At 40.6% G+C, this 9851-nt stretch overlaps 1 long non-coding RNA gene across 1 annotated transcript; it reads left to right on the top strand.

The window, feature by feature from the left end:
• The first annotated feature begins 377 nt into the window (after positions 1 to 377).
• On the top strand, positions 378 to 9536 carry LOC135971243 (uncharacterized). Its single transcript, XR_010587308.1, has 4 exons — positions 378 to 464; positions 1599 to 1774; positions 3468 to 3561; positions 5245 to 9536. It is a non-coding gene; the product is annotated as an uncharacterized lncRNA (long non-coding RNA).
• Positions 9537 to 9851: the final 315 nt, after the last annotated feature.

Genomic DNA, 9851 nt, shown 5'->3' with positions numbered 1-9851 from the left:
GAGAGGATTTGGAGCTTCTCAGGGTCAGGGGATTTCGGGTCTCCCAGGCTAAAATTTGAAGGTCTCGGGATGAGGATTTACGAGGGTTTACAAGGGTTTCACGCTGCACGACAAAGGCTCCCCATGCTCTTCACAGTCTCCGGTGCTCTACTGCCGCGGTGTTCACCCCGGCCGGGCGTCCTCTCAGAGCCCCCCTCAGGAGATGAGCCGTGCTGGAAGGCGAGGCGCCAAGCTGTAGAGCTGCCAGCCAATCAGCGCTGAGACCAAGGCGAGCCCGCCATTCGGCAGTCAGGAAGTGCTAAATGGGCGGGGAGTAGGGCGGAGCCTTGCCTGTCAGTCACGGGCACAAACAAGTTTTGGGCTCAGGAGGTCTGGGAGGGGCCTGGCTCTTCCCGCCGTTGGAGAAGGTCCCTCGCCACCCCGCGGGGACTGCGTGTAACCCTCTGTAATCCTCCTGTGCGCAGGTGCAGTTTCTTCGAGTTTTTATTACTTGGTTTCCCCCAACTCCGGTGTTTGCGACTGAGCCGGGAGGCGGGGCTGCTCCTCACGTCCCTCCGCAGGCCTGGGTCGTCTGAGGGAACACTGTGTCTTTTTGAATTGCCAGAGCTCTTGCACTGTTTCTCATCTGGGAGGGTTGGTGTTCTCTTAACTGTGGTGTAAGTTGGGTATTGTCAGCTGACTTCGTTTCTGGATGCTTCAGAGGGCCAGGGTTCTGTACAGGACCCTTACGTGTGGGTGAATTGTGCTTGGTTTCACAGATGTTGTATTAGCTGGCCAATGTTGGTGTCGTAGTTAGGGCCGTGATCCAATAGATGGTGCTTAAGAGGAAAGGTTGCTATCTCTGGCAGCTAGGCTCTTTTGTACTTTGCGTTTGCAGGCGTGCTTTGCGGTGAGACGGGAGAGCGATAGCCCTTTACCAGCTCCTGGACCTTGGTGGAGCCTCCTGTGATCACTGGTGCCTGCCTGCGTTTCTTTTGTTAGGTGTTCTGGGCTGCGGGGCGCCCTCGGGCAGAGGCTGCATAGGTCGCCCCCTTTCTGCACTGGCTCTCTGGAGGGAGGCATACCTCGATCCCTCGCTGCCCAGTATCCCAAATGTCTCACCTCTCTCAGTGCTCTGAGAGTGGGGGCCCCTCCCCCGTTCAAGTGCTAGCCGCAGATCTCCCCCTCGGTATCCCTAGCTACGTGCCACAGCCCTGGGACACCAAGAAGTCCTATGGCTTGGGGTTGGGCTCTCGCTGCGCTGGGGAATCCAATGTGCTCCTGGATCACGGGGTAGGTACTCAAGTGCAGCGATGCACTCAGGCTGGGCTGCAGAGGCTGCGCTGTGCACCTGCTCTTGCAGAGTGGCTAGGCATGGACCCTGGGAGGGGCCAGTGGGCAGGAGGACTGGCAGAACAGAGGCACCCAAGTCCCACAGGGAAGTTGCCCCTGCTGTCTCCTGGCTCAGAGGTCAGCTGCTGCCAGAGCCTCCTGCTAGAAGATAGGGAGCCTTGGGGAATTGGCCTCTGTATTAGTCCATTCTCGCATTGATATAAAGAAATATCCAAGACTGGGTAATTTCTAATGAAAATAGATTTAATTGGCTTATTGTTCTGCAGACTGTACAGGAAGCATGATGCTGGCACTTGCTTGGCTTCTTGGGAAACTTACACTCATGGCGGAAGGTGAAAGGAGAGTCAGCACTTCACATGGCCAGAGCCAGGAGGAAGAGAGAAAAGCGGGGAGGTGCTATACACTTTTAAACAACCAGATCTCACTATACAGTTCCAAAGAGGTAAGGTGCTAAACCATTCATAAGAAGTTTGCCCTGTGATCCAATCTCCCATCAGGCCCCACCTCCAACACTGGGGATTACATTTCAACATAAGATTTGAACAGGGACACAGATACAAACCATATCATTCCATTATATGGAATGCTACCGTATAATCATTAACTCAAAATAAATTAAAGACTGAAATGTAAGACCTGAAAGTACAGAACTCCAAGAAGAAAAAAATAAAATCTTTATAACATCGGAATGAGCAACTACTTCCTGTATATGACACCAAAAGCATAAGCAACCAAAGCAAAATTAGATAGATGGGAGTACATCAAACTTAAAAACTTTTGTGTAGCAAACGAAACAATCAACAGAGTGACAAGGCAACCTATATAGAGTGGGAGAAAATATTTGCAAATCATATAACTGATAAGGAGTTAATATCCAGAAACTTATATAAAAAAAAAGTCTTATAACGCTACAACAACAACAACAACAAAAAAACTTGATTAAAAAATCAGGTGGGGTGCAGTGGCTTATGCCTGTAATCCCAACAATTTGGGACGCCAAGGAGGTAGGATTGTTTGAGAACAGGAGTTTCAGATTAGCCTGGGCAACATATTGAGGCTCATCTCTACCAAATTATGTTTTTTTAATTAGCTGGGTGTAGTGGTCCATGCCTTAAGTCCAAGCTACATGGGAGGCTGAGGTGGGAGGTTCACTTGAGCCCAGGATTTAAAGGCTAGCCTGGGCAACATAGGGAGACCTCAAGTCTACAAAAAATTAAAAAATTAGCTGGGTGTGGAGACACTTGCCTGGAGTTCCAGCCACTTGGGAGGCTGATGTGGGAGGATTGCTTGAGCCCAGGGGTTTGAGCCTGCAATGAGTTATGGTGACACTTTTCCATAATGTCACAGAAATGGGATATCTCTTCAGACTGGCTTCTTTCACTTAGCGATATGCATGTCAGATTCATCAATGTCTTTGCATGGCTTCATAGATCACCCCTTTTTCTTCCTGAATAACATTCCATTGCATGGATGTACCCAACTTGGTTATTCATTCACCTATTGAAGGTCATCTTGATCCCTAAAAGTATTTGGCCATTATGAAGAGATCAACTGTACATTGACTTTTGTTTGGACTTAAGTTTATAAAGTGGTTATCTAAATACCTCGTAGTTGGCCATGCACGGTGGCTCATGCCTGTAATCCTAGCACTTTGGGAAGCCGAGGTGGGTGGATTGCCTGAGCTCAGGAGTTCAAGACTAGCCTGGACAACACAGTTAAACCCCATCTCTACTAAAATACAAAAAATTAGCTGGGCGTGGCTTTGTGCACCTGTAGTCCCAGCTACTCGGGAGGCTGAGGCAGGAGAGTTGGTTGAACCCGGGAGGTGGAGGTTGCAGTGAGCCGAGATCACACCACTGTACTCCAGCCTGGGGGACAGAGAGAGACTGCATCTCAAAACAAAACTAAACTAAACTAAAAACAAAAAACAAAACAAAACAAAAAAACAAGCAAAACATCCCCCAAAACCTAGGAGTGCCTCTACGGTGAGAGCATAATAACTTTAATAAAAACTGCCATATTGTTTTCTGAAGTTGCTGTATCGTTATGCATTCCACTAGCATTGAATGAAAGTTCAATGAGAGTTCTTGTTGAAACTTATTTTAATTTCACGTATTTATTTGTTTTTATGAGAGAGAGTGCTGCTCTGTAGCCCAGGCGCGAACACTGCTCACTGCTGCCTCTACCTTCCAGGCTCAGGCAATTCTCCCACCTCAGCTGGGATTACAGGTATGTGCCACCAGGGCTGGCTAATTATTATTATTATTTTTTTTTTGGTAAAGATGGGTGGGGGTCTCACATGCTGCCCAGGCTGGTCTTGAACTCCCTGTTTCAAGCAATCCTCCTGACTTTGCTTCCCAAAGTGATGGGATTACAGGCATGAGCCACTATGCCCAGTCTTCTGTTGTAATTTTTATTGCATTAAAAAAAAGATTTTAGTCATTTTAGTAGATGCTCAGTGATATACCATTGTTGCATTAATTTGCTTTTCCCTGTGATAAGTGCCATGAACATTTTTTTGGATGCTTGTTTGTTATCTTAAATCTTTTTTAGTGAGGTGTCTACATTTTACTTGTGTTGTCTTCTTGTTGAACATTAGAATTTCTTTGTATATTTTGCATATAAATCCTTTTCAGGTTTATTTTATAAATAATTTCTCTCAGTCTGTGGCTTGGTTTTTGATAATTGTCGCAGGATGTTTCAGAGTAGACATTTCAAATTTTAATAAAGTCCATGTTATCAATTTCTTTCTTTCATAGACTAGCTTTTGCTATTGTATCTAAAAATTTATCACCAACCCAAATCCATGTAGGTTTCCTTCTATAACTTTTACAATTTTATATTTGGAAATTTAAGTCTATAGATTATCTTAGGTGATTTTTTGGTTGAGCCATGAAGTTTGTGTCTTTGTGGGTAATTTATAAAGAAAAGAGGTTTAATTGACTCATGATTCTGCAGACTGTACAGAAAGCATGGCTAGGGTGGCCTCAGAAAACTTACAATCATGGTGAAAGGCAAAGAGGAAGGAGGCATGTCTTACATGGCTGGAGCAGGAGGAAGAGGGTGAAGGCACAAATTCTACACTTTTTAAAACAACCAGATCTAATGAGAACTCATTATCACAAGAATAGCAAGAGAGAAATTTACCCCCATGATCCAATTACCTGCCAACAGGTTCCTCCTTCAACATAGGGGATTACAATATGACATGAAATTTGGGCAGGGACACCAATCTAAACCATATCACAAGTATAAGAGAAATGTGTTATCTTTCATCGCTTCAAGTATGTATGTGTGTGTTTCTTTGTTAAAAAAAGAAAACATTTTTATCTCTTGCCATGTCAATGGGGGAATCTATACAGCTACAATTACAGACCATATTTTTAAAGAGCCAGCTGTAAGTTTAAGATGAATGACACCTGAACCAAATGAAAATCCATACTTTCTCCAGGATTTTATAAAGTGTTAGATGATAGTGGTTTCAAATCAGTCTCTTTAAGTGCAAACCGTACGCCAATTTTGTAAAAACTTGCATTAACGAAGCATTATTTTAAGGACTATTGGGAGATGAAAAATAAGGAATAAATTATCTTATTTCTTAACACACTATTTAGTAGATGAAAAGACATACTTCAATAAATTTGTTTTTGTGCTTTTTAGTTTGCTAATTTTATCTTTATTTTTTCCAAATGAATAGTAATGATGCTTTTTATGTGTTAAAACCGCTATTACCTTATATGTGAGGTTCAAGTTCTAAAGATTCAAAAACTTTAACTCAAATTTCAATAATGTTTGAAAATATCTTGTGAACTTTAAAGAATTGCGTGCAGTTTGTGCAATCAATAACAGTGGAGCAAACTTACTTTGAATATTACTCCTTTTTTGTTTGTTTGTTTGTTTGTTTGTTTTTAGATGGAGTCTCACTCTGTTGCGAGGCTGGAGTTCAGTGGCACAATCTTGGCTCACTGCAATCTCTGCCTCCTGAGTTCAAGCGATTCACCTGCCTCAGCCTCTCGAGTACTGGGATTACAGGCACACACCACCACACCCAGCTAATTTTTGTATTTTTAGTAGAGATGAGGTTTCACCATGTTGGCCAGGATGGTCTCAATCTCCTGAACTCGTGATCCTCCTACCTCTGCTTCCAAAAGTGCTGGGATTACAGGTGTGAACCACAATGCCCGGCCCACATATTGCTTTTATGTAACTTTGCTTTATATGAGTAAACTTCTGGTTTATTTCTCCTGCAACCCACCATGAAAAACATCAATGAGATAACTAGAATATCTACTTTTCCTCATAACAAATTAGTGTGTGTCCTAGAATAATTAATCTTCCGCAAAAACAAAGCCACACTAATGAACTTAGCAGACTCTGCTTGAAAGAGAGAATAGGCAATACACAGAAGGGAGATTCAAGACCATTCTTTTTTAATCTCTTTACCTGTGGTATCCTCAGACGACCAAAGAGCATGTGAAGCTATGATTAAATATCCTTTTGGTCATCATCCTCCAAACCTTCCTGCCAGCTAAAGCTGGAATTTTCTTCTAAAAAGGAGGAGAAAATTATGCTCTCAGACCAAAATATTAAAAAGTTTAAATTGCAAATGGTATACTGGGGGGCATCTTGAGTACATTTAGGAAATAAAATTATCACTGCCCTAACTAAGGCATGAATGAAGCCACCAAAGGATGAATAATTATGGATGAGTTTGGAGGGTCACATCAAAAGATGTAAGATAGAGGAATCAAAAGAACTTGGAGACTAATGAGGTATGGAAGTTGAAGAGGAAGGTGTAATCGAGTATAATTCACATTTTCCACCATAGCTATTAACTAAGATGATGCTTCTTCAAAACAAATATTAAAAGAGGTACATAAGCATTATTTATTTTAAACACTTGCATAGTAAGTCTTTGAGTACATAGTTGCACAGAGAGGAAGTCAGGGACCATTTATTTATTTAAAGCTTGTCAAGAATTCAGCCATATATTTCCCAAATATTTACTGAAGGCAACTATGTACCAGTCAATGGTTATGGTTTGGATATAAAACAGGCAACTAAGTTACAGTTTCTCTTTTACTTATAGTGCTTGTATTTTACTTAATACCACATTCTTAATCAAATTGTTACCCAAATAAATTTATGTTAAATTCTATGAAGGAAGAATGTATATTGTGCTAAAAGTTCATAACTGAAGGATCCTCTGCTAGTGTGGCAGGGTAAAGGGTACAGGAAACAATATTAGAACCAAGATCTGAAAGATGACAATACACTAGCCTACAGGGTAAAATCAGTCTGATGAGAAGAGGGAGAGCAGGTTAAAGTATTTCACATGGACCAATGTCGTGAGAAATATAAAAAAAGATGAAGATAAAAACATAAATGGGAGATAGACCATATGGGTACATATAAATTTTATTCTCACTCAGTTGTATTACAAATAGTGTTTTGACTGACAGTGTAATATTCACAATCATAGCTTATGAATGTCTGAAACTGTACACTTGTTTATAAACAACCACATGCCAACAAATAGAAAAACCTGAAGAAAATGGGTAAGTTTCTAGACACATTCAACCTGCCAAAAATGAACCAAGAAGAAATAACAAACCTGAATAGATGAATAATGTGTAGCAAGCTTGTATCCGTAATAAAAAGTCTCCCAACAACAACAACAAAAAGCCCAGGTCCTGATGACTTTACTTCTGAATTCTACCAAACTTTTACAGAAGAGCTAATTCCAATACTTCTCAACTATTCAAAAAATTGAAGAGGAGGGAATTCTTCCTAATTCATCCTATGAGGACAGCATTATCTTGATACTAAAACTAAACAAGGACACAAAAACGACAAAAAATAAAGGTTAATAGCCATGATGAACATAGAAGTTAAACATCCTTAACAAAATACTAGTAAACAAAATTCAATAGCACATCAACAAGATAATACACCAGGATCAAGATAATTTATTCCAGGGATGCAAGGATTGTTCAATATACACAAATCAATAAATATGATACACCATGTCAACAGAATAAAGGACAAAAGCATCTCAATAGAAGCATGAAGAGCATTTGATAAAGCATAAGACCCATTCATGATTTTAAAAACTCTTAATAAATTAGATATAGAGTAAACATACCTCAACACAGAGTGCAAAGGCTTGGAAAATGTGCAGCCTGGGAAAGTGGTAGGAAAAATAAATAAATTTCTGCAGAAGAATTCAAGCTGGATGCTGAAATCTGCATAAGTAAAAGGTAGCAAAATATTGATAACAAAGATAACATAGAATACGGGCATTTTAGAGACCTTCGTGGCAGCCTCTCCCATTAGAGGCCTGGAGGCCTAGGAGGGAAGAATGGTTTCATGGTCCAGGGCCCCACTGTTCTGTGAAGCCATGGAACACGTGCCCTATAGCCCAGGCCCTCCAACTTTACTCATTACTAAAAGGGCCCCAGACACATCTCAGCCTGAAGCAACAGAAGATGTAAACCATAAGCCTCGGTAGCTTCTGGGTGGTGCTAAGCCTATAGGTGCAGAGAGGGAAAGAGTTGAGGCTTGGAAGCCTCTGCTTAGATTTCAGAAGATGTATGGAAATACCTGGATATCCAGGCAGTAATCTACTGCAGGGGTGGAGCCCTCATGAAGAACCTAGTTCGACAGTTGACAGGGGGTTTGTGGAGATGGAGCCACCACAGAGAATCCCCAATGGGACACTGACTAGTGGAGCTGTCAGAAGTAGATCACCATCTGCCAGATCCCAGAATGGTAGATTCATTATCAACTTGCATAATGTGCCTGGAAAAGTCACCGGCAGTCAATGCCAGTCCATAAAAGCAGCTGAGGAGTCTATACCCTGCAGAGCCCAAGAGGTAGAACTGCCCAAGGTTTTGGAATCTTACCTCTTGCATCATTGTGGCTGGGTATGAGACATGGAGTCAAAGGAGATCATTTTGGAGTTAAGATTTAAAAACGTGCTCTACTAGTTTTCAGACTTGCATGGAGCCTGTATCCACTTTGTTTTGCTGATTTCTGTCTTTTGGAATGGATGTATTTACCCAATGCCTGTAACCCCATTGTATCTTGGAAGGAAGCAATTTGTTATTGATTTTACAGGCTCATAGATGGAAGAAACTTGCCTTGCTTCAGATGAGATTCTGGATTGTGGACTTTTGTGTTAATGCTAAAATGAAATAAGACTTGGAGGACTGTTCAGAAGTGATAAATGTATTTTGCAATGTGAGAAGGACATGAGATTTGAGATGGGCGAGGGTCAGAATAATATGGTTTAGATTTGTTTCCCACTCAAATCTCATGTCAAATTTTATTCCCCAGTGTTGGAGGAGAGGCCTTCTGGGAGGTGATTAGATTATGGGGATAGATTTCCCACTTGCTGTTCTCATAATAGTGAGTGAGTTCTCATGAGATCTGGTTGTTTGAAAGTCTCTAACAGTTCACCCTTTTCCCTCTTCCTCCTGCTTCAGCCATGTAAAATGTGCCTTGAACTGTGAGTTAGTTAAACTTCTTTTCTTTGTAAATTGCCCAATCTCCAGTAGTTCTTTATAACAATGCAAGAACAGACTAATACAGCTTACTTGTTTGTTATAATATATCTTATATGTAAGGCTAATGTGTTGGGCCCTATTAACACATTGAATAATCCCTTACTCAAAATCCCCCCAATGAACAAGCATATGTCACATGGAACAAACATATGTCACGTGGAACAAGCATATGTTACGTGGAGTAAGCATATGTCATGTGTCCATGTTATTTGACATGCAGATTATGAAAGATGGTAAGTTAAAACAACAAATCTTTGATTCCTCTTTACCAAGTCTATTGTTTTTTCCTCTGGTCAGCTTGTTTATTTACAAAAAACTACCACATCAACCTCTCTACACCCATATACCTTTCTGATTGAAAAATGTTATGAAGAAGAAAATTATTTCTTGAAGCTAAGAAGACAATTGTGTGTATCTCATATCTTAATGATTCATTTAAGGGTTGCATGTAAAGAACAATGTGCATAATCACATTCCAGTTGTCAGAACTCCAGCTGAAGTTAGGAATCATGTTTCCTTAATTGCTTTAAGGCTGTGCTATTAATATTTTGAATAAGTGCATTACTTTTTAAAAATTCATTAAAGACTGAGATTATGTCATCTGTATTTAATAAAATAAACATATTTGAATATTAATCAGTTTATAATTTGTAACATTATTTCTATTTTTATATCTACTTAAAATATATATTTATATTACCTCTTTGGAGAATCTCTTTTACTGGTAGACTTTTTACTCAGTTTAAATTTCACAAGCCAAATGGAGGATTTGTTGTGTTTCCTGTGTTGCCTCATAACTCTTAATTAAAGATTTATGCATAGTCCATGGAAAGTAGAAAGCCTCTCATTAAAATTAAGAATCATCACCCTCCATTGAATTTTGTCAGGTGCATAATGTGTCACTGAGAAAGCATTCTGATTCTTGTCAATGCAAATTTGGAAAGCTGAGAA

Source organism: Macaca fascicularis, chromosome 6 (assembly GCF_037993035.2).
Source record: "Macaca fascicularis isolate 582-1 chromosome 6, T2T-MFA8v1.1".
Taxonomy (NCBI): domain Eukaryota; kingdom Metazoa; phylum Chordata; class Mammalia; order Primates; family Cercopithecidae; genus Macaca; species Macaca fascicularis.
The sequence above is the reverse complement of the archived record's forward strand: the minus strand, read 5'-3'. Positions and strand labels throughout refer to the sequence as shown.